General features: G+C 44.7%; 1 long non-coding RNA gene across 1 annotated transcript; it reads left to right on the top strand.

Moving 5' to 3' along the window:
• The first annotated feature begins 4,860 nt into the window (after positions 1–4,860).
• LOC129403568 (uncharacterized) lies at positions 4,861–22,894 on the top strand. The gene is made up of 3 exons (XR_008629298.1): positions 4,861–5,009; positions 5,951–6,079; positions 22,849–22,894. It is a non-coding gene; the product is annotated as an uncharacterized LOC129403568 (long non-coding RNA).
• Positions 22,895–23,244: the final 350 nt, after the last annotated feature.

The following is a 23,244-nucleotide window of genomic DNA, read 5'->3' as shown; positions in this document are numbered from 1 at the left end:
TGTGGGGGCAAGGCCCTGGACCCTGAAGCATGAGATTTGTGTCTTTACTAGAGACTCTCTTTCTTTCTCTCTACCTCTCTCTCTCTCCTTTCTCTCTCCTCTCTCTCTCACCCAAGAGTATAAGGGGACAGGTATCTGTAACTAAGAAGAGAGCCTTGACTAAGTTCCTACCCACATTGTCTTGGACCTCCGAGCCCCCATACTGTAAGTGTGCTTATCACCTTACCCACTCCTCTATGATGCTCTGTTGTAGCCAGCCCATGAGAATAACGTCACTGGCTAAGGAGTCTTCAGAGACAATATTTTAGGTTTTGCAGACTTACACAATCTCTGCCACAATGACTGAAAGCTGCCTTGGCAGAGCCGGTGCAGTTGCAGACAATCTGTAAACAAATGGGAGTGGCCCTGTTCCACTAGCCTGGATTTGGCTGGTGGACATGACTTTTTAGACCTTTTCCAACTAGAAAATAGTGGTTTGTCCTAGGCCTATAGCAAAAGCATTGTTTTGGAAGTACCTCTGGATAGCCTCACTGGTAATAGATAAACAGAGGGGACGTGGGGGGGTGGGGGCGTGCAGGATCAAAGATAATCACTTGAGGTTCACTTTTTCTCTTCGGTTCTTGACATCATTCCTGCAGGTATTTTGTACTCAACACTTCTCAGATGACGCTGATGTTTGTGTATTCTAAGACCCACAGGTAAAATTAGGTTGCTATCGTTGGAAAGTTACTCACTGGGTCTATTGAATGTGAGATCACTTGTGTTTCAGACAGAGCACTCTGATCTCTTCCTGAAACACAGTTTTTTTCCCCCCTCAAACTAACATTCTAACCCCATGCTACTCACTTAGGAGTGGTGGTGGGGTCTGTGTGGTGATGGAACGTATTTGTGGGTGATGGTGTATACATACAGGATTTGTGTGGATGGGGGTAAGGTGGTGAGGGTGTTTGTGTGGGGGTAATGGAGATATGGGTGTGAGGTGATGGTGGTCATAAAGCATGTGTATGTGGGATGATGGTAGTGGTGTGGGTGGGAGGTGATGGTATGTGTGTGTGTGTGTGTGTGTGTGTATGGCGGTTTAGGGGGTGATAGTGGAGGTAGTGATGGTGGTGGTGGGGTGTGTGTGTACGTGTGTGTGTGTGTGGTGTTAGTATGTGGGGGTGACAGTAGTGTGTGGTAAGTTATAGTGAATGTGGGGTGATGGTGGTGGTGGGTGTATGATGGAGTGATAGTGCAGTGTGGGGGTTTGGGGGCCTGGCAGTGGGTGTGGGGAGATGGGGGCGATGGTCTCAGATGGGAAGGAATCATAGTTTTAGTCACTAAACTCATCTGTGCTCACCGGGCCACAGAGTTACTCCAAGCAGGGAACTTGTTTTCCTCCCAAGTTTTCCACTCTCTGCTCTGCCCACCTGCTCACCTCTGGCCTGTACAGACACACCGCTGGACCGTCCTGAGGCACCATGAGACCCCTCAGGGGTTGCCTTTGCATGCGGCCAGTGGTTGAGGGTTCCTGGTTTCATCCCAGTATCAAGTCTATCCGTGAGGTGGAAGATTGGTGGTGGTGGTGGTGGTGGTGGGGTGTGTGTGTGTGTGTGTGTGTGTGTGTGTGTGTGTGTGTGTGTGTGTGTGTGTGTGAAGAATTAGGACATACCAGACTGAAACACTGAAAACTGCAAACCTACCCCCCAAGTAACCCTGCAAGACCAACTTTTGGGGGGTCCAGAGTCTCTGAATGTCTAGGATGTGTCCCAGAACACAGCAGGAGGGACACGGCACACACGCTCGCGAGCAGCTGGCTGCAGAGGGACATGCAACAAGGGTGGCCTTGGTCCCCTGCAGCCTCGGTGTCCTCCCCCCCAATCCCCCCCCCGCGCCCCCTCCCTGTACACTCAGGGCAGAGCCGTGGGCCGAGCCGTAAGTGCACACTTACCAGGCTGGGCTGAGTGACAAGAACAACACGAGTCACTCTCTACCCACCCACTGAGAAAACCGAGCGTGTCGCACTTCTCTGTGTCATGGTTTTAAAAATATCTCCACCAGTGTGCGGGCCAAGTCTCAGGTGGGGCTCGGGGGCTGTTTCATGCCTGGCGGTGCCAGGTGGGAAATGTTTTCTTCGGGAGTCTGAGGTCCCCAGGGACGAAGGACTGCTGGCTGTGTCTGCACACCCCAACCCTGTGCCCCCACCCCTTCCAAAAAAGGAGGTGTGGGGGGGGTGGGGGAAGGCTGGGCTCCTTCTCTGCCATTTCTTTGCCCTTTTCTTTCTCTTTTAATTACCCGTTTCTGACTAAGAGGTGGGGTGTCTGGCACCGCTGCCCCAACTCTCCTCCACCTCTAACCACACCACGAGACGCTTGAGGGGAGGGGTGCCTTCTCCGGACTCAAAATGGGGCGCAGCTTCCACGGAAATGTCCACCCCGGGGCCGGCCAGCAGGGAGGCTTCCTAAGCAGGAGGTGGTGGTGGTGGTGAGGGAGGGGGGCGCGTGTACACCTCCCAGATGTCTGGACAGAGCGACGGGCTCTCCCACAGGGCGGCTCTCCGGGTTCCCCACTCCCTGGCTCCCTGGCTTCGGAAGAGTCTGGCCCAGCCGCTGTCTTCTGGAACTTGTCACCGAGGCAGGGGTGTCAAACAACGGGGGTGCGCCTTTTCACCCCTCTGTGGTTCTTTCTTATTGACTTTGGAGTCCCCGGCACTTCCCAGCAGGGCTACTCGGGCGAGTTGTTTAACCTTTAAGCCTAAGTTTCCTGACTGGTAAAAGGATAATAACAGCACGAACTTCTTCACGTCCCGGGCAGTGGCGATGATGTGACTCATGGCCGGCCTTCATGGATGTGACCTGGCCCGGAGCAAGGCTCCAGAAAAGGGAGCTTCTCCGGGGACAAACATGAGCAATGAAAGCTTCTCCCTTGGGTGAACCCCCCAGGGAAGTGGAGGGGTGCTCTGTTCCCCCTCCCAATACCCATCTGCACCCCATCACCTTTCTCTTGGTAGCTGGCTTGCTCTGCTTCTAGAACTTTCTGGAACAGTCTGAGATGCAGCTGACCCCTTGTATTAGTTGCTTCTCTGCCTGGAAGGAATATTCCACCCTTATGGATCCTTTGGCTTTGCTGTGTCACAATGTCTGATATTGGCTCCTGTTCCATCTGATCTTCAATCAAACAAAGGGGGTACTTCTCCCTCTCCCAGCCTTAGCCCACCCACCCTTGGGCCCCCTTTCTTGAGTTACTTGCTTCCCCCCACCTGCCCATGATGCGGGATGTCATTTCTTGTGCGTGTATTTATTTAACCTCCCTGTGAGAACATAAAATCCATGGAAATAACCCTCGGTCTTTTGAGTTGTTAGAACTTACGACATTTGCAGCCTCAAAAATGGTGGCCAGAGAAGAGCAGACAAACACAAGATTAAGATCGATGAAAGGAACAAACAAATAAGACATCTGCATAATTCCCAAGAGAAAGACCTGGTGACTCAGAGGTTGCTTAGCTCGGTCACACCCCCAAGAAACTGCTGAGTCAGATCTGACTCCTGGATCGCCCTCTGTCTTTCCCTGTCAGTCCAGTACCAAATCGAGAATTTTCGGAGGCCCGACTTGACTTCCATAACTTGGATAGGAGACACCTTTCAATAGTTGAGTTCCCCATCTTTGAATGACTGCCCGTGAAATGTATTTAATTAGATGGGCATAGGAACGACTTGAAGAGTTTTACTCCCAATAATCTTCTATATCCTAGGGTTTCCCCACTTCTATAAAGCTTCCAATCATTATGAGAGGAGATCTCACTCCCGGATACTTCCACAAGGGCACTTGGACAGAAATGCAAGGAGGCCTCTTACTGATTTGGTCTTTGTTCAATATGCTTTATTCTGGGAGAACAGTCTCCAAACGAGGCGAATGTAGTACCTCCCAAATCACTGTCACTGTCATCCCGTTGCTCATCGATTTGCTTGAGCAGGCACCAGTAACGTCTCCATTGTGAGACTTATTGTTACTGTTTTTGGCATATCGAATATGCCACGAATACCTCCCAAATAGCCTGTGTAAATATTCTTATTTTTTGCCTTTGGGGACTTCTTGCTTCCTGGAGCAAAGCGTGGGGATTCTTAAACCTGGGGAACTGCCCGAGAGAGACTTAAACCTTCAGAAGTGGTCAAGTCAGACTTTGAAGGTCCCAGCAAGTGAATGAAACTGTTTCAAGCTCTGAAGACACTTAATGTAGGTTATCATTGTTTGTGTCTGATCTTTTGTTTCTGCTTGAATGGAGGCTCGCAGAATTCGGCTAAGCATCAAATCCCCACTACCATCACATACTGTAAAGTAAACTCCAAGGCCATCATTGGAAAAACCCAACAGGAAATTGGCTAAATGCTGCCATGTCCACAAGTCAATCCATGCTTTTCCTGCGGGGAGCAGGACTCAGCTCTGGTTCTCACCAGCAGTGAACCTGATTTTGAAGCCATGGAAAGTGGCCTGTTCTCAAGAGGTCCCACCTCGGGGGCAGATAATGGCAGGACCTATTCCTATAAAGCCTTTTATATACTGAAAATGGCTTAAAGAGAAGAAGCAATTGCCATGAATTTGTATGGAAAAATTTTTTGAGCCTTCCCAGACGCTGAAAATAATGTGCCAAATCATACCAAATAACTCATAAACCCTAAAATAACACCCATATATAGCTTCTCGGGGTGCTGCCGCCTCTAAAAACTTTGCCACAAAACCCACGCTGAACCTGAGTTTCACTTTTCATTTCTGTTGCCAACACAGAAAGAATCCTCCTGGGCTTTCTTTTGGTAGCAAAAAACTCAGCGACTCAAGATCTTTTGTGAACTGAAGCGGCTTCATGCAAATGTTCGGAGAGCCCAAGACCCTTGGCAATTGATTTGATTTATTTTTTTTCAGTACGGAGGGAAAGTTCATCTAACACTGCTCAGGGCTCCAGGTTCTCAGGATTTCGGGGATCCGGTGAAATCAAGATCTGGATTTGCTGGTGGCTCTGCTCGCTCCCGGACGCAGTAAGTTGTTTTCTCTTTCTGAAACAGAAGCCTGATTGTTTTCGCTCTCATCTACAGAACCTGGGATTCTCAGCGGCCCGACTCTTTCGAATGACCCGTGGGCATTTTCCTCTGCCACGGAATGCATGGGCAGAGAGGACCAACACTGAATCTTCACGCCTGCAGAGAATTCTTTGTTATTCGTTATTGCTTAAAGAAAAGGTTTAGGACAAAAACGAATAAACAGGAATTGGGGATCATACCCACCTTCCCCCCCCCCCCCGAAAAAAATTCTGGCAGAGACCTCCATAGAAATGTAATTTTTTAGATTTTCTCCATCTTCACTCATCTGCAGCCTACTTGTCCCATGGCATCTTTGCTGAGACTCCCCCGGGGAGGCGTCTCTCCAGCGATGATGGTAGAGCAGAAGGTTGCCTTGTGGTGACATCAGATCCATTGGCTAGAACCACAGTGGTGCTCGTGATAACGTGCCAAGAGTTTCCATCACCCGGCATGCGGTGGGGAGCCCCAATAGCCAATGCTCTCCATGGGGAGAAACCATCACTAATTAAAGACCATCTGTTTAGACCATCCAGCCTGGCCTGGCAGAAGCAGCTAAGCTTCGACACATTACGCCAATCCACAACCTCTCTTCGATATTAACATGGATTATTTATGGCTGGACTGATGTGGGTACCCTACACGAATCTCCTTCTTGGTATAGAGCTTACAAATGATATATACGTCTCTTTCATGATGATACCATTCATTTTGGGCCTTTCCAAGTACCAGGCCTATAAGCTCTGTAGTGGGGGTTCTGGGTCAGTTTCAACAAAAACACTTTTCATAAACACCCCAAGGTCTTATTTCTCTGTTTTCGAAGGGTTCTACCTAAGTGTAGATGTTAATGGTCCCTTCCTGGGGAGTCACTGACATTTTGTTCTTGCTGTGCTAACATCTAGGGACAGCTCGGGTGCAGAAGGTGCCAAACTGGGAAGAAAAATGGATGTCCTCTGCCTTTCAAGTTGAAATGACATCATTTTTTATTTTTCTGATGCCAGGAATCAAACTCAGGACCTCACCCATGCAAGGTAAGTGCTCTACCCCTGAGTCAGCTCTCCTGCCCCCAAGTTGAAATGACCTCTGTTCAAAGCATGTGACAGGCCAGTTTGTTTATTTCATGGAGGGGGATCAGGGGAAAAAATGTGGATGGTGACAAATGAAGAATCTTCACAGCAGAATTACTGTGCTGAACACAAGTCTTCCTGTCCTGAGAACAGGGGCACATTTCTCGTTCATGTTAGGTCTCAAACTCTTCTTCGCTATGGTTCCAGCTATCACTTGTCACTGTCACTGTCATCCCGTTGCTCATCGATTTGCTCGAGCAGGCACCAGTAATGTCTCCATCGAGAGACTTGTTGTTACTGTGTTTGGCATATTGAATACGCCACGGGGAGCTTGCCAGGCTCTGCCGTGTGGTATAGATACTCTCGGTAGCTTGCCGGGCTCTCTGCGAGGGATGGAGGAATCAAACCTGGGTTGGCCCTACCCCCTGTGCTATTGCTCTAGCCCTCCAACTATGTGTGTTTTTTTGGGGGCGTCACACCTGGCGATGCTCATGGGTTACTCCTGGCTCTGCACTCAGGAATTACTCCTGGCGGTGCTTAAGGGACTATATGGGATGCCAGGGATCAAACTCGGGCCGGCCTCATGCAAGGCAAATGTCCTCCCCGCTGTGCTATTGCTCCGGGCCCCCAACTATGTGTCTTCTCTGGAATTATCGTTAATAATTCAAATCTTAAAACATTGCTTAATGAAAATATTTTAAAAAATTGAGTCATACTCATCCCTCATACTGAAAATGCCTTCTGAGAAACGTAAAATAATCACAATGCCTCAAAAGAGTTAATTCTGTGTCCCTCTGTGGTTCTGACATTCTTGCTGTGTTTCTACCTCTTACAAAGAGCCATCAGAAAGAGAAATGGAGGTCCATAATCCATGCTGATCTCAAGCATTTGAAACACCTTTTGATACTCTTGAGTCAGTGCTGGATGTTTTATGTTTCAGCTTCCAATTTCCCGCTAGGCTGTTCCAATCAAATCCAATCAAAAGCTTCGGGTCTATAACTTCACTTCTCTAGTACCTCTCTGTCACCACTCAGCATCTTGTTATGAGTTTCTTCTCAGCTCGAGGACTGTCACTATCTGGAAGGTGGCTTGAAGACAGCTATGGGCACTGGGGGTGTTCTGACATGAGCAGGGGAAGTTAGTAGTAGCCTAGGAAACAAAGGGTCATGCTGTTGGTGTTGGTTCTGTAATGTTGTGGCCAGTACCTCAAAGCAAAAACTCACTCCCAGTCCCAGGCCACCCAGCCAACAGCCCATTGAGCTTTCCTGTCACACCTACTTACCGTTGTCTGAGTATTAGTTCATTCTATCTCAGACATAAAAGTAGCTCTTTCAGGGTCAGTAAGATAGACAGCACGTAAGGCACTTGCCTTTCATGTGGCTTACTTGGCGTCCATTCCTGGCACCCCAGATGGTCTCCTGATGGTAGGCATGATCTCTGAGCACAGAACCAGGAGGAAGCCCTGAGCACAGCTGGGTGTGGCCCTAAACCAAATCAATACACAAAAAATGCTTCTTATGTTTTAACATGTCATGAATATTCCACAAATACCACCAAAATGAATGAAAGGAAGATTAGACATTCTTGATTGGAAAATTCCCGCAGAGTTGATGGCCATGTTGTAAAATCACGCCCAGAATGGAAGACCCACCGGTGTGCCTGAGCTTTTGGTAACACACATTTGTGTTGGTACCTCCACCTGGGGTGGGACAAGAGTCTGATCCTCTTTGCATCGGTTTGCATTGACTTGCTTGTACCTTCACAGGTTCATACATGTGATTGGTTCATTCTGTTTGCACTGGATTGGTATCTAGTCTTTATGCACTAGGACAGGCAGAATTGGCTTCATAGGTGTGGCCCGCAGATGGTTTACTGTTTTGTTATCACGGTCTTAAATAATTGTATAGAGAGTTCAGCATTTTCACCTTGCATTGGGCCATGCAAATTTTATAGCAGTTCCTGAAAACAGGGGTTGGGAAACGTTTCCTGTTCACACCCAGGAAGTAAGCTCATTGGACTCTGGGGGCAAGAAGACGTTGAGAATATTATTGGAACAGAGAGACGGAACTGCAAGACTCTTGCACTACATGTAGCTGCCTGGGTTGCAATCCTAGCTCGAACCCCTGACACCACATATGGATCTCTCAGCCCTGCCAGTGGTCACTTGTGAACACAAAGCCAGAAATAACTCCTGAGCACTGCCAGATGTGCCCTATCCATTCCTCCCCAAAGAAGCCCCACTTTATTTTTTTTTTCTTTTTTTTATTTTATTTTATTTTTTTTAATTTATTTATTTTTAATTAGAGAATCACCGTGAGGGTACAGTTACAGATTTATACACTTTTGTGCTTATACTTCCCTCATACAAAGTTTGGGAGCCCATCCCTTCACCAGTGCCCATTCTCCACCACCCGTAAACCCAGTGTCCCTCCCACCCTCCCCAATCCCATCTCCCTCCACCCCACCCTGCCACTGTGGCAAGGCATTCCCTTCTGTTTTCTCTCTCTAATTAGCTGTTGTGGTTTGCAATAAAGGTGTTGAGTGGCCGCTGTGCTCAGTCTCTAGCCCTCATTCAGCCCGCAACTCCCTTCCCCCACATGGCCTTCGACTACAATGTAGTTGGTGATCGCTTCTCTGAGTTGACCTTTCCCCGGAACGTGAGGCCAGCCTCGAAGCCATGGAGTCAACCTCCTGGTACTTATTTCTACAGTTCTTGGGTGTTAGTCTCCCACTCTGTTATTCTGTATACCATAGATGAGTGCAATCTTTCTATGTCTGTCTCTCTCTTTCTGACTCATTTCACTCAGCATGAAACTTTTCATGCCCATCCACTTGACTACAAAATTCTTGACCTCCTTTTTTCTAACAGCTGCATAGTATTCCATTGTATAGATGTACCAAAGTTTCCTCAACCAGTCATCCGTTCTGGGGCATTCGGGTTTTTTCCAGATTCTGGCTATTGTAAACAGTGCTGCGATGAACATACATGTGCAGATGTTGTTTCGATTGTACTTTTTTGCCTCTCTGGGATATATTCCCAGCAGTGGTATTGCTGGGTCAAATGGGAATTCAATATCTAATTTTTTGAGAGTCGACCAAATTGTTTTCCAGAAGGGCTGAACCAGTCGGCATTCCCACCAGCAGTGAAGAAGGGTCCCTTTCTCCCCACATCCTCTCCAACAGCGGTTGCTTTTGTTCTTTTGGATGTGTGCTAGTCTCTGTGGTGTGAGGTGGTATCTCAAAGTTGTTTTGATCTGCATCTCTCTGATGATTAGTGATGCAGAGCACTTTTTCATGTGCCTTTTGGCCATTCGTATTTCTTCCTTGGTAAAGTTTCTGTTCATTTCTTCGCCCCATTTTTTGATGGGGTTGGATGTTTTCTTCTTGTAGAGTTCAACCAGTGAGAAGCCCCACTTTAAAATTAAAAAAAAAATTGTTGGGTTGGAAAGATAGATAGGTCAATGGCTGAGCACTTGCAAAGAGTCTTTTTCATATAAGACACCTGGGTTAGATCACTACCACAGTGACCTCTGGGCAAAGAGATAGCACAGCAGATGGGGTGTTTACCTTGCACAGGGCCTACCCAGGTCCTATCCCCAGCACCCCATATAGTACTAGAACCAGCCAGGAGTGATTCCTCATTGCAGTACCAGGAGTAAGCCCTAAGCAAGACTGAAAATGACCCCTCCCCCAAAACAAGCAAATAAACAAAAAGAGAGACATCCCAGCACAGAGCTGGGAGTGACCCAATTTCTCATACCCTAAAAAAAAAACGAGGTGCGTTTGTGAAAGCGCCCTTTATTGGTATTTTATATACACATGAATAGTTTAGTAGCCTCTGTCCTGAAATATCCATTTTTATTAAAGAATAATCTCCCGTGTCTTATCACTTTATTTGTTACAATGAGCGTTAGAAGTTGATGCTTTGCTGAAACTGTATTTGTGGGCTGATTCTATAGTCTAAGTTGCAAGACAGGAAAACTAACTTCTCAAAACCGAAGCTTTCCATAGGGGGCGCTAGCACTGATGGCGTCCTTAGAGAGCTTTGCTTGCCTGGGTTGCAATCCTAGCTCGAACCCCTGACACCACAGGGTATGGACCTCTCAGTACTGCCAATGGTCCCTTCTGAACACAAAGCCAGAAATAACTCCTGAGCACGGCCAAAGATGGCTGTCTCCAGGGTCTGACGCACCCATCCCACTGCTGTCAGATTTCTTTCGAAAAATCAGCTTTGATCTCGTCGTGTTCTGTCTCCTAATCTTCATTATCATGATTTGCTACTGAATAAGTTGTGGGTATTTCAGATTTGGGGAGATGTTTCTCTTTCATTAAAAAAAAAAGTCATTAGATTTTCCAAGTTTTCTCTCCCATCTCTCTCTCTCTCTCTCTCTCTCTCTCTCTCTCTCTCTCTCTCTCTCATGCCATGTCTCATCCATGACTCTCATTGGGAGGCTGATTCCTTCAAGAAAGCATGGCGGTGGACCCAAAGGAAGTAGCTCTCTGGGTCTTTCTGACCCTTTACCTCATCGCTTCTCCTTGCTTCAGCCTCTCTGATGTCTTGGAAGCACCTTGGAAGCAGAGACTCAGCAGACCTTCAGGACGGTGAACAGTGCCTTGTTGATAAAAGTACTAAATAAATATTTGTACAATTGGATTAAATTATAATGCCGGCTAAGCCAGGGCTAAGCCTGGAGATGAATTATTGGATAAAGCAACTCCTTTTGGAATTTCTCTGCCCAAGTCCCTCTGCTGATAGCTGTTGCTTTTAGACCTGGGAGGGGCCTTTTCAGCCTTCCCTTTACCCCCTTCCTTTCTCCAAACGGAGCCCCAAACTAGACTGATTCTATCTCCTCCCTACCTCCCTCTAGAGGACGTTTTGGATTAGTCCTTATCCATCAGGTGTACGCTTGCCCAAGAAAACACGGAACACCCAGCTAAATTTGAATTTCAGATAAACAATGAATAAGTTTACTCCCGTTGAGTATGTCTCGAATACGGTGTGACATGACACAGGTAGACCAAACGCAAAAACACTGATCTGTGTCGTGGAAAGAGTTTGCTCTCCTGTGAGCTGGACCCGAGGAAGGAGGCGTGAGGCTACTTGTAGGTATCTTACCATCAACAGACTCTTACAGTTGCTAAGTGTGGAAAGGCAGATAAAATGGGAAAAAGTCTGAATTCTTGCTGCCGTCTTGGACCCACATGGCACCCTTTGCCTCGGGCCTTCTGTATCTATTTTTTTTTCTTTTTGGGTCACACCTAGTGATGCACAGGGGTTACTCCTGGCTCTGCACTCAGGAATTACTCCTGGTGGTGCTCAGGGGACCATATGGGATACTGGGAATTGAACCTGGGTCAGCTGCGTGCAAGGCAAATGCCCTACCCACTGTGCTATCGCTCCAGTCCCGGGCTTTCTCTATCTTTATGTCTTTTAGCTAAAGAAATGCATCACTTACCATTTGATTTAAGCCAACTGGAGCTAGGTTTTCTGTTCTCTGTAGACAACGAACACTGCTTAATTAGTTCTATCCTGATTCTATAGCAAACAGGTATCCCAAGATTCCCATATATTAGGGATTGATATCTAGTCTTTATACCTGATAATGGGATCACAGGTTTTATTCCCATAAAGTCCAGTGGGCAGGGCTGTTTCCTGTGGATATTCACTACACCTAGCTCTTTTTTTTCTTTTTGGGTCACACCTGGCGATGCACAGGGGTTACTCCTGGCTTTGCACTTGGGAAGTAGTCCTGGGGGTGCTCAGGGGACCATATGGGATGCTGGGAATCGAGCCCTGGTTGGCCGTGTGCAAGGCAAACACCCTACCTGCTGTACTACCACTCCAGCCCCTACACCTAACTCGTGTTAGCTGCTCATAAATAGAAACGGGCAAGGGATTCCGAACACAGCAAAGGAGACTGTTCCCGACTGCGAGACACAGTGGTTTCTAAGTTGAAAATCTCACCAAGGCTTTCACAATGTGAAAATCTAGTCATAACTTCTACTGCTCTGACTTTTGGGAACCTTTAGCCAGTGTCTCTTATTTTTCTCTCTACTCCCTTCCTGCTTTTGAAGTGAAAAAAGCTGCTTTATTTGCCTGCTCAGCCTCCATTTACCGTTATTCAAATAAAGGCACTTTCATTTTATTTTGGAAAATTACCCCTTTTGAATTCCCAGACTCCTTGTTTATTATGGAGCTGAAAAATGACACTCTGCCTAGCCACACCTTATTAGCATCAGTATTTCTTCATCATACAGTGATTGGTTCAAAGGTGGGCACGTGATTGTGGTAGTCCAATGAGAGGACAGTACCTTTTTCTGGTCCCCTTGGGAAGAAGGTTTTGACTCCGTGTGTATTTCAAACTAGCACATCCAGAGCTGCTAAGCTTCCCTGCAACTGCGTGGATAGAAACCAACCCCCCAAAAGGACAAAGACAACTAATAGGAAGGTCGAAATATTTATTTTGCTTTTACTTGGATGCTCATTTCTTGCAGGATCTAGAGATAGCTCAACCTTTGGACTTTTCATATATGCAAAATCCATATATGAAATTTATTTGTATTTGCTCACTGCAATTTCAGAAATAGTTTGGTTACAAGTGGCATGAAGCTAAAGTCCCACAATGCTCTGTGTTCAGGTTAGGTAGTTTGGAGATATCTTTGCCAGGGAAGAAATCCTAAATTGAGCTCTTATTTCAGCTGAGCTATTGACACTCTTAATTTTTCCTTCGTGTTTATTTGAAGAATAAAGACTGAAAGGGTGTGAGAAACATAGTTTATTAGAGGCTGGTCAGGTGTTTAACTCAGTTATTACTTCAAGCCAGTCCTCACCATTACAGCCTCTAGATTTAGGGGCATGTTTGATGAATGAATTTTTATTTTTGCTTTTGGGTTACACCCGGCGATGCACAGGGGTCAATCCTGGCTTATGCACTCAGGAATGACTCCTGGTGGTGCTCAGGGGACCATATGGGATGCCTAGAATTGAACCCAGGTTGGCCGTGTGCAAGCCCTACCCGCTGTGCTATCGTTCCAGCCCTGATGAATGGATCTTACCATGAACGGATTGCTGCGTCTTTCACAGGACATATTGTCAGAGTAGGGTGTGTCTGAATACCCCACACATATATACCCTTTAAACCTTTACAATCCTACTGAGTAAGAATCATGGTTCCCATTTCACAGGTGACAAAACAGTCATCCAGTGCTTAACTGAGTTTTCTGATTTTATGGATCGAGGAGGCAAACATGTCTTTGTATCAGTTCATCTGACTCCACAGTTCGCATTTGTAGGAAATTCAATCAAGTGCTTCTTAACAGCATTCAATTGTGGTTTCTTTAGGGATAAAGGACACGGTGATATTAATCTTCCCGAGACTCCAACAATCAGAAATCAGATTCTACCTGAGGCAAAAGAAATCCCTATGTTTGGGCATCTCATAATCTCCCTCATGTGACTCAAAAATATTCTTAAAGAGATAAGAAATAAACCGAAGGCTGTATTTAAATAGAAGTGACATTTACTTTGCCTGGATTTTCCTTCCTGGCTTTGTGGATCAGGACAAGTTCTGAGAGGGGTGCCTGGGGGAGAAATAGCCCATGAATGTAGGGACAGGCTAGGAGGACGGACAAGTCCAGAGCTTTGCAGAGAATCTCCCTGCAAGGCATCAATATTTACAAACCCTTCTAGAGAACAATCTCCCTGGAAGACTTCTCCCCTACTCTTTTCTCTTGTTAACTGTTGGTCTCAAGCATTGTCGGGAGATCAACCCAAAATATATGATTTATTGCATACATACCAGATAACGAGACATTTGCCATAGATTTAGCCTTTCAACAACAGAACAACAGAAGTCATTGACCTAACTTGAGCATTTCTAGAAAACAAAAACTTTCTTTTCGAATGTGCTTCCTCTGTGCTAGCAAGGGTGGGGTCAGTTATGTGGAATAATAAGAACTGCTGATCTTTCAGAGATTTGCAACAAAGTTCATTGCTTGAATATTTATTGATTTGATTTTGTTTGGGGGTAGCACTCCTCAGCGCTCAGGGCTTATTCCTGGCTCTGTGCTCAGGCATCACTCCTGGTGGGCTCGGGGTACAATAGGAAGTGCTGGATTGTTCCAGGAGTAACCTTTGATTGCAGAGCCAGGAGTAAGCCCTGAGTCAGGTGTGACCCCTAAAGAGAAAGAAGTGGTAGTGGGGGGGTGGTCGTCAAACATGGTGGAGACCATGCAAGTCAAGCACCCTCCCAGCTGTGCTATCTCTCCTTCAGATCTGGCTTCCAGATACAGCCCCTCTCTTCCATTTGGCTCTCAGTTTTCTCTGAGGTTTCAATGCTCTAGTACCTCCGTGTCACTTCGTGCTTTGTCTTCCTGATGATCAAAGGGGAGGAAGGGAATGTGGTCAACCTCTTACCACTTAAAATCACATACGTAACTTTTGCCTACAGCTTATGAGCTAGAATTAGTTGCCTGGGTCTCCTGACTCAAGAGAAACCCAGGAGATGTCATCTTCCATATACCTCCCCCCAGCCCTCAATAAATAAGTATATTGATGATAATACTGATATCTGCTACTTGTCAACTTAAAAAGACCATGAAAGGGGAACAATTAGTTCCCTTGACTTTATTTATTTATTTATTTTAATGATCTTCACTTTATTCTCTCTATACTTTGAATACATTCAATATTTCAACAGAGAACTGACTATTATTATTTGGAATTTTCCCCCAACAATCAAACCTGCTGAAAAGGCATCATTTGATAGTTTGTTTTCCCTTGCTGAGGATGAAGATTATAGGAGCTCGCTGTTGGATTTCTGTTTATGTGGAAATCCACATAAACTTGGATGTCTGTTGTTTTAGCTCAGCTCACAGTCCAGATGCATTTCTATAAGAAGTCTCTGGGTGCCAAAATGGGTTAGTAGACCTCCCGGATCATAGTCTTTAAGGAGCAAAGGGGCCGTCTTCTGCGCTGCTGCTCCGGATCTCATCTGGGCGGAGAGCGTGCCAGTAACACCCCCGTCCCATGTCACTACAAGCTCGTACCTCTGGGTTGTGAGTTCTAGAAGATGGCAGACGCCACGTGGGTGCTGCTGCCGCTGCTATCTTCCCTGTAGAAAAAAAGCTTTGGGAGAGAAAATCCTTCCCCCCGGCATGGGGTTATAGCTCAGCTCACAGTCTAGATGAGCTATATGTATTTCTATATGTCATCTAGATCTAGGTAGATCTTAGTCTAGATCTCGTCTCTAGTTCCCTTGGCTTTAGATCAGGAGCACTTTCAAAAGATTCTGTTAAATCTAGTGCAAGATTTCTCAGTGGGGAACATAGGGGCCATCTGTGGATCCCCAGCAGACCCTGGGTGAAAATCACATAAATAAATCACTGTATAGAACGATGGATAGAACAAGAAGCTATCGAAAGGAAACAGGTCAGAAAGGGGGTGTGGTTGACAAAAAGGTTGAGAAACACTGACCTAGAGGGTTAATATGACATGTATTCCAAAACCCTTCGAGGAGCCATTTTGAAAAAAATAATTTATGGAGTTAAATTTGTAACGAAGTAGAATTAAAATTGTATCATAGGATATTCTATCATAGAACATGATGTAATCATTTAATACATCTAATCACCTGATAAATGGAATGATGTACACATAATGTACATCTAGGATAAATACACAATATACGCATACATATGATTGAATCACATAATACTACATAGGTGCATATATTATATATGTAATCAAATAATTATAAATAATGTAATACAATTTGTTCGAGGGGGCACCAGTAATGTCTCTCATTGTGAGACTTGTTGTTATTGTATTTTGCATATGGAATACGCCACAGGTAGCTTGCCAGGCTCTGCCGTGCGGGCGCGATACTGTCGTAGCTTGCCGGGCTGTCCGAGAGGGGCGGAGGAATCGAACTCAGGTCGGCTGCGTGAAAGGCGAACACCCTACTGCTGTGCTATCGCTCCAGCCCTGCAAGCTACCGAGAGTATTGCGCCTGCACGGCAGAGCCTGGCAAGCTACCCATGGCATATTGGATATGCCAAAAACAATAAAGTCTCACAATGAGAGACGTTACTGGTGCCCGCTTGAACAAATCGATGAGCAATGGGGTTGACAGTGACAGTGACAGTCACACAATATTACATACTACTATAATACCACATAATACTTTATCATTTAAAGGAACATTTGTTATATTCACAATGTTGTGCAAACACCATATATCTAGTTTAAAATATTTTCCATCATTTTTGGTTGTTTGTTTGGGGGCTATAGATGGCTGTGCTCAGGGCTTACTTCTGACCTTCCACTTAGGGGTCACTCCTGGTGGGCTACAGGGACCATGTAGGATGCCAGGTATGGAACCAGAGACAGCTGCAAGGCAGGTGCCTTATTGCTATATTATTGCTCTGCTCTCCCCCTCCTAATAAAATTAAGATTACTAAACAAGCGATCCAATTCACCCCTTTCTGGACCCAGAGGAGCCATCATTTGGCTCTGTCTTTATGTATTTATAGATTCTGGACATTTATTCCATTACCGTTTGTGTCTTCATCGGTTCCTTTACTTATCACATCTCGGAAGTTCATCCAACTTTCAGTATGTATCCGTAGTTCATTTTAAATTGTCTGTATAGGGGATATTATATATATCCCAGTTCCCAATTTACATATCCACTCATTTATGCTTGCATCTTTTAGTTATTACAAATAGTGCTTCTATGAACGTGTGTGTGTGTGTGTGTGTGTGTGTGTGTGGTGCATGTACTTTTTTGAGTATCTGTCTTTCAGTTTTTCCAATTACATCTTTAGAAATGGAGTTGTAGAGTCATGTGGTAATTCTATGTTCAATTTGTTAAAACAACCTCTAAATTTTTCCTACAGTGACTGGAATATTTAGCTATTTCCACCTGCAATGTTTGAGGATTTCAATTTCTCCACATCCTCAACAAAACTTTACTATTGCAGTTTAAAAAGTTGAGGCCATCCTGGTGGATATGATATGGTATCTCATTGTGGCTTTGGTTGCATTTCCCTAATGGCTGATGATAACAGGCATATTTTCATTTATTTTTGAAGTCTTTTATGTAGTTTTGGAAAAATGCTTATTCATTCAAGTCTTTTGACTGGTTTGTTCCTATTTGGGTTTTTTGGACCATATCCAGCAAGTCTAATAGTTCAGGAACTACTCACAGTTAAGTGCTCAGGGTTCACTCCTGCTGGTGCTCAGGAGACCATCTGATATGAGGAATCAAACCCAAGTCTCCTGCATGCAAAATATGTGTTCAAGCATTTGGACTACTTCTTTGACCCCTGCTTATTTCTCACTTGTGTCCTCTATATTTTTGTTGTTAAATTATAAATGTTTATGTTTATAATTACCCTCCTCCTTACTGGAGACAGGCTCTGCAAACATTACCTCCTCTACTGTAGATTGTCTTTTCACTGTTTCTATAACAGCCTTTGACGTACAAAGGTTTTTCAAAGGGATGGCATCCAGTTCCTCAGGTTTTCTTTGTTACTCTTGGCATCCTACCTATGAATTATCAACAATTTCAAGGTGATGATAATTTAACCCTATGTTTTCTTGTTAGACTTTTACGTTTTTAGCCCTTCCATTTTTGTCACTAATCCATTTTTTAATTTTTGTATTCAGAATGATGGGGGCTGGAGGAGCCATAGGGCATTCGCCTTTCACGCAGCTGACCCGTGTTCGATTCTTCTGCCCCTCTCAGAAAGCCCGGCAAGCTACCAAGAGTATTGCGCCCGCACGGCAGAGCCTGGCAAGCTACCTGTGGCGTATTGGATATGCCAAAAACAGTAACAAAAAAGTCTCACAATGAGAGACGTTACTGGTGCCCGCTCGAACAAATCGATGAGCAGTGGGATGACAGTGACAGTGACGTTCAGAATGATATAAGCGTTTAACTCCCTCTATTGCATATGAACATATGCAGTTGTCCCAGAGCATTTGTTTATTTTTTTGAGGGGCCACTTCAAGCAATGAATGGCTTAGAAGTACTGGCCTGATTGCCTGCATCTCACAGTGCTCAGGGGCTGTCTGTAGCACTATTGTCCCATTGTTCATTGATTTGCTTGAGCAGACACCAGTAACGTCTCCATTGTGAGACTTGTTGTTACTGTCGGAGGCTACCAGAGCTAAATATATCTTTTGGTCTTGGGGAACGGGTTGGGAAGGTCATTTGTTGAAGAGACTGCCATTTTCTCCTTGAGTGACTTTGGTACATGTATTAAGAATTAGTTGGTGGGGCTGGAGCAATAGCACAGCAGGTAGGGCGTTTGCCTTGCACACGGCTGACCCGGGTTCGAATCCCAGCATCCCATATGGTCCCCCGAGCACCACCAGGAGTAATTCCTGAGTGCATGAGCCAGGAGTAACCCCTGTGCATAACCGGTGTGACCCAAAAACCAAAAAAAAAAAAAAGAATTAGTTGACCAGAGGTTGGAGAGACAGCTCGAAGGGCATGTCTGGCATGAACAGGACCCAGGTTTGGTCCCCAGCACTACCCTGCCTCTGAGCACTGATTGGTATAACCCTAGTGGTCCCCACCATTCTGGAAAGCTCCCTTCCCCTCCAAAAAGTTGCTGACTGTAAATGATGGGCATTAATAGTCAATTAAAAAGAAATAACCAAGTCCTAAATCACAAGAGCATTTTTATATCACACCCGCCTCACTCAGTCTTCAGTATAAAGACATCATCTATTTTCTGGGACTTCAGAGAAAGAAAGATTATTGGTGCCTCTAATAAAAAGTTCAAAAAGTATAACTTACACAAACTGCTATTTAACCAGTGCTTTTCAATAGTTCGCTAAGTGAAAGGTTGATTATTGGTATTTGATTCTTCAATATGAATCGTATACTCCATATTCTCTGCGTAAAAGAGTATTAAGTCCCTTAAGGAAGAAAAGAATATACAAATAAGTGTGCTCAACTTTTAAAAAATTTGGCAGGAGCTGCAGAAGAGAATGAGTCTCTTTGTGGATTTTGCTGAAGACAAAGTATGGAGAGTGGGTAGTGGAACAAGGCGTTGTTAATGAAAATTTTTTTGACATTATATTAAAATTTAATGTAGGCAATTAGCATCATGAGATGCTAATAATGGCCTCAGATCCCACAAAACCAGTATTTTTATATATATTTATACTTCTTTCAATAGAGATATGCAGATTATAGTTTTGTTTTAACTGCCTGTTTGTGGGTCAGGAGTAAATAGTCTTTAGCAGATGTCTTCAACTTTCTGGTGAGTGGGAGATGGAGAATTGCTTACGTGGGCAAAATGGGGAGTATTCCTTTTTTAAAATTTTAATTTAATTTTATTTTTGTACTATTGTTCACAATGGCTTATTGCATTCAATATTCTAACACCCATCCCACCACCATTACATCTCCCCATCACCGTTATTTTGAGTTTTCCCAACCATCACCCAAGCCTGCGCCAATAGCAGGGCCTAAATAATTTATTTTGTGTTGTTTGTTGTGAATGATTCACTAAGAAATAATCAAAAAAGGTTTCCTTATAGGAAAGTGTGTGAAGATGGTTGTATCTCACCCTGCAGCCACTAAGCTCTTGTATAAGAGATCACTAACATGTTGTTACAGGTTGACCCTTGTGTGTTAATATTTTCTCAATCGAGATGGTCGCCTTCTACTTTACACCCCATCCAATGTGGTGTGCTACTCCTGGCACATCAATGATGCAGCGGATGAGAAGTCATGTGACCAGGCACTCCAGGAATTCTAAAATTTCAGAGACAGCTGGAGTCAAACTTTTAACGGGATGGTGACTTTGGGCTCTGGAGGCATCTCTGAAGCTTGTTGCTCTCTTCCAAGATTTATTTAGGAGTCTCTGGGTCATAATCAGTTAGTGAGCTTATATGGTGCCAGAGGCAGTTTGTGGGCATGACTGCCAGGCTCCGGGAAGAACAGGGCGGGGGGGGGGGCGGACTGGTCTGGGGATAGCACATGACTGAAGGCAAAGCACATGGAAATTAGCTTCTCAATTGCCCCTAAAGTCCCAGAATGGGGAAGGGCAGAGTGGGCACATATTTCAGGTCTCCTGACTCCAATCCAGGCTTCTTTCAAGCAACATTATTGCCCCTCAGAGTGTACAGTACCATTTCATCTTAAAAATACACTTAAAACCAGTTAAACTTCAATCAGTTAGATTTCATAACTCTTACCTGGGATTCCCCCTTCTCTTTCCAAAACATAAGGTTCAGTTCTCAACTTGCCTGACTCAAGGAATTCTTCTGAACCACCAACTCCAAAAATATGAGGGCACTTTCTTTCACACACAAACGTATGCATGTATGCATGTTTTAAAAGCTGTGCCTAGGAAGAAAGTAGGTGACAGCGATTATTATTAAATTCATGGGATAACGACGCCGTTTTCAGACTAACATCTATGGTTTGCTATTTTTAGCCATAATAGCATATTGAAATCTATGCTATTTTAAGACTGCAGACTTGGTAAAAACTAAGTGCTAACAAAGGATGAGATGTGTGAAGATTAGAGGAGACAAATTCACAAAGTAGTTAAGATGTCAGCTTGAGGCAAAAAAAAAATATGATTGATTTGAAGGGCAGAGGGAAGCACACATTTACAGAAATGCCCCCTTAATTTCTAAACTGCTGTCTAGAGAATCAAGAAAAAATGTGTCTCTGCCTCTTAGGTCCTGCAAGTGAGTTACTAGAGAGTTGAGTTACAGTCCCAAAGAATCAGGCAGGTTTCTGAAGATGCGCGAATTGGAATTGGCATCGATGCTGAATCTTACTGGACACAGATCACATAGGATCTAGTGCCTAAGGGTGGGAACCAGGAGGGGTTTGGAGCATTACTGCTTCCAAGCTGTACAACTGGAGCACGGGTCTGACTAACTTAAAAAGTAACAATATTCTTTCTCTATTAGTAGTGTGATTATCACCATAATTTCATAAGTGTGTTATATCATGAAGTTTACATGAGAATAATAGCACTGTTCTAGCATTGTTGTCCCATTGTTCATCGATTTGCTCGAGTGGGCACCAGTAATGTCTCCACTGTGAGACTTGTTACTGTTTTTGGCATATAGAATATGCCATGGGTAGCTTGCCAGGCTCTGGTGTGTGGGTGAGATACTCTTGGTAGCTTGCTGAGCTCTCCGAGAGGGATGGAGGAATTGAACCCAGGTTGGCCGTGTGCAAGCCCTACCCACTGTGTGATCGCTCCAGTCCTATAATAATAATGATGATGATGATGAAGTTACATTATTTATATGTATATATAAATCTGACACTGAATGAAAAACTTAGAACTGTTACCTATTTATATATAAATATATATCTATAAATTTATAATTTACATGTGGTACTTTGGATCTAAAAAGTCTAAACTATGTTTTGATAGTATTATAGCATTTCATAGTCAATAGCAATAGGAAATGTCTGTTTTCTGCGATGTCTAATCTGCTAGCCCCTGACCACTTCTGATGACTGACCATCTAAATTGTGTCCAGTGCCCCTGTAGAATGACTTAAATTTCATTTTACATTCATTTAATTGTTGGTTTAAATCACCACATGGGGTTGCTGGTAGCTACTGTCCTAAGCTGCATGGTTACTTCAAACTGAAAGACATGTTAGATATTATCAAATCCCAGGTGATCATTACAGGGGATCTTATACATATTTCAGGGAGATATGAAATGACACGCTCAGAGTTTCACAACCATCGAGGGGGCTGAGCCAACATTTTGATCCTGGCTCCAATGCTGCAAATCCAAGGTATCACATTGCCACACGGCACAACAAAGTTAATCTCTTAAAGACATGGTCGGGTTAACAACTGATGCCAGGCCTCGGTCTTCCATACTCCAAAAGCTATGATTATCCTGAGTACCAGAATCTCATTCACTTCCAAGACCTGGGAATCTCCTTGTTGCTTGGCAGAGAAGAGATGAAGACAACTACTTTGACCACTGAGTAAATGTGTCTCCTTCCTCGGACCCTAAGCCTTGAGGTAATCTACCTTTGGACCCGCTCTGGAGCACCCATATTTCAGCTTAGATATTTATGTTCCTACCTCTGGAGCTCACACATCTCAGGGAAGCTTCCAATATGCTTGTCATTTCCTGTTCCTCTGGGCGGATGAGCATAATGTCATCAATAGATTGAACATGCTTTTTCAGTGGAGCGTTTCCATGGTCCAGGTCACTCCAGGCTATGTTAGGTCAGAGGGAAAGAAAATCAGCTTGGGCCTGGGGAGAAGCTATACATGTATTTTTCTGTGTCTGCCAAGACAAGCAAACTGTTTATAACCCTCTTTCCTGAGGTGGCAGAAACAGAAAACCAGGCACGAGGCCTTTGCAATTCTCTAGCAAAGCTATCACAGTGACTCAGAAACAGCAATGGCTGCTCCTACTTGAGTTAGTAGTGGTCGCGCTCTCGTGGGCAATGGTCTGAAAGAAAAAGCTTCCTTCAGACACTAAAACAGCTTTTGTGTCTTGCCGAGTCTCACCGTAGTTATCCTCTCCTTGACTGGGAGAGGAAGCGGTTGTGGATCCTGAAGGAGAAACGTTTTCTCGCGGGGAAGAAGTCCTTTCAGTGCTGGAGAAGCACCGACACATGGGGATGCATCATGCAGATTCACTGCTTTCGGGGAAATGAGTGGGAGGAATCTGTATTTCATGAACTTCGCTCTTTCATTCTTTCTGACCAGGGCCCTGGTCTCCGCATAACCGACCTCATGGAATGGAATGGAGCCAATGAGAACTCTACTTCTCTGACTTGGGCATATGCTACGTCTATCTGGAGAATAAAAGAAAGTAATATTGGACAAATATAAGAAAAGAAAATAAGAACCTCTTTCTGTGCTACCCAGGGCATTTTCAGGTGTCTCCAATTTGATTTGATTTTGTTTATTTGAAGAGCACACCTGGTGGTGCTCAGGACTTGCTCCTGGCTTTGTGGTCAGGGGATTATTCCTGGTGGTGCTTGAGGAACAATATGGGGTCCTGGGGGTTGAATCTGGGTTGGCCACGTGCAAGGCAGACACCCTATACTCTGTACTTTCTCTGGGGCTCCTGATTTTAGTTTTTATTTTATTTGGAGGAGG

Source organism: Sorex araneus, chromosome 3 (genome assembly GCF_027595985.1).
Source record: "Sorex araneus isolate mSorAra2 chromosome 3, mSorAra2.pri, whole genome shotgun sequence".
In the NCBI taxonomy this organism is placed as follows: Eukaryota; Metazoa; Chordata; class Mammalia; order Eulipotyphla; family Soricidae; genus Sorex; species Sorex araneus.
This window is presented reverse-complemented; position numbering and strand designations above follow the sequence as displayed.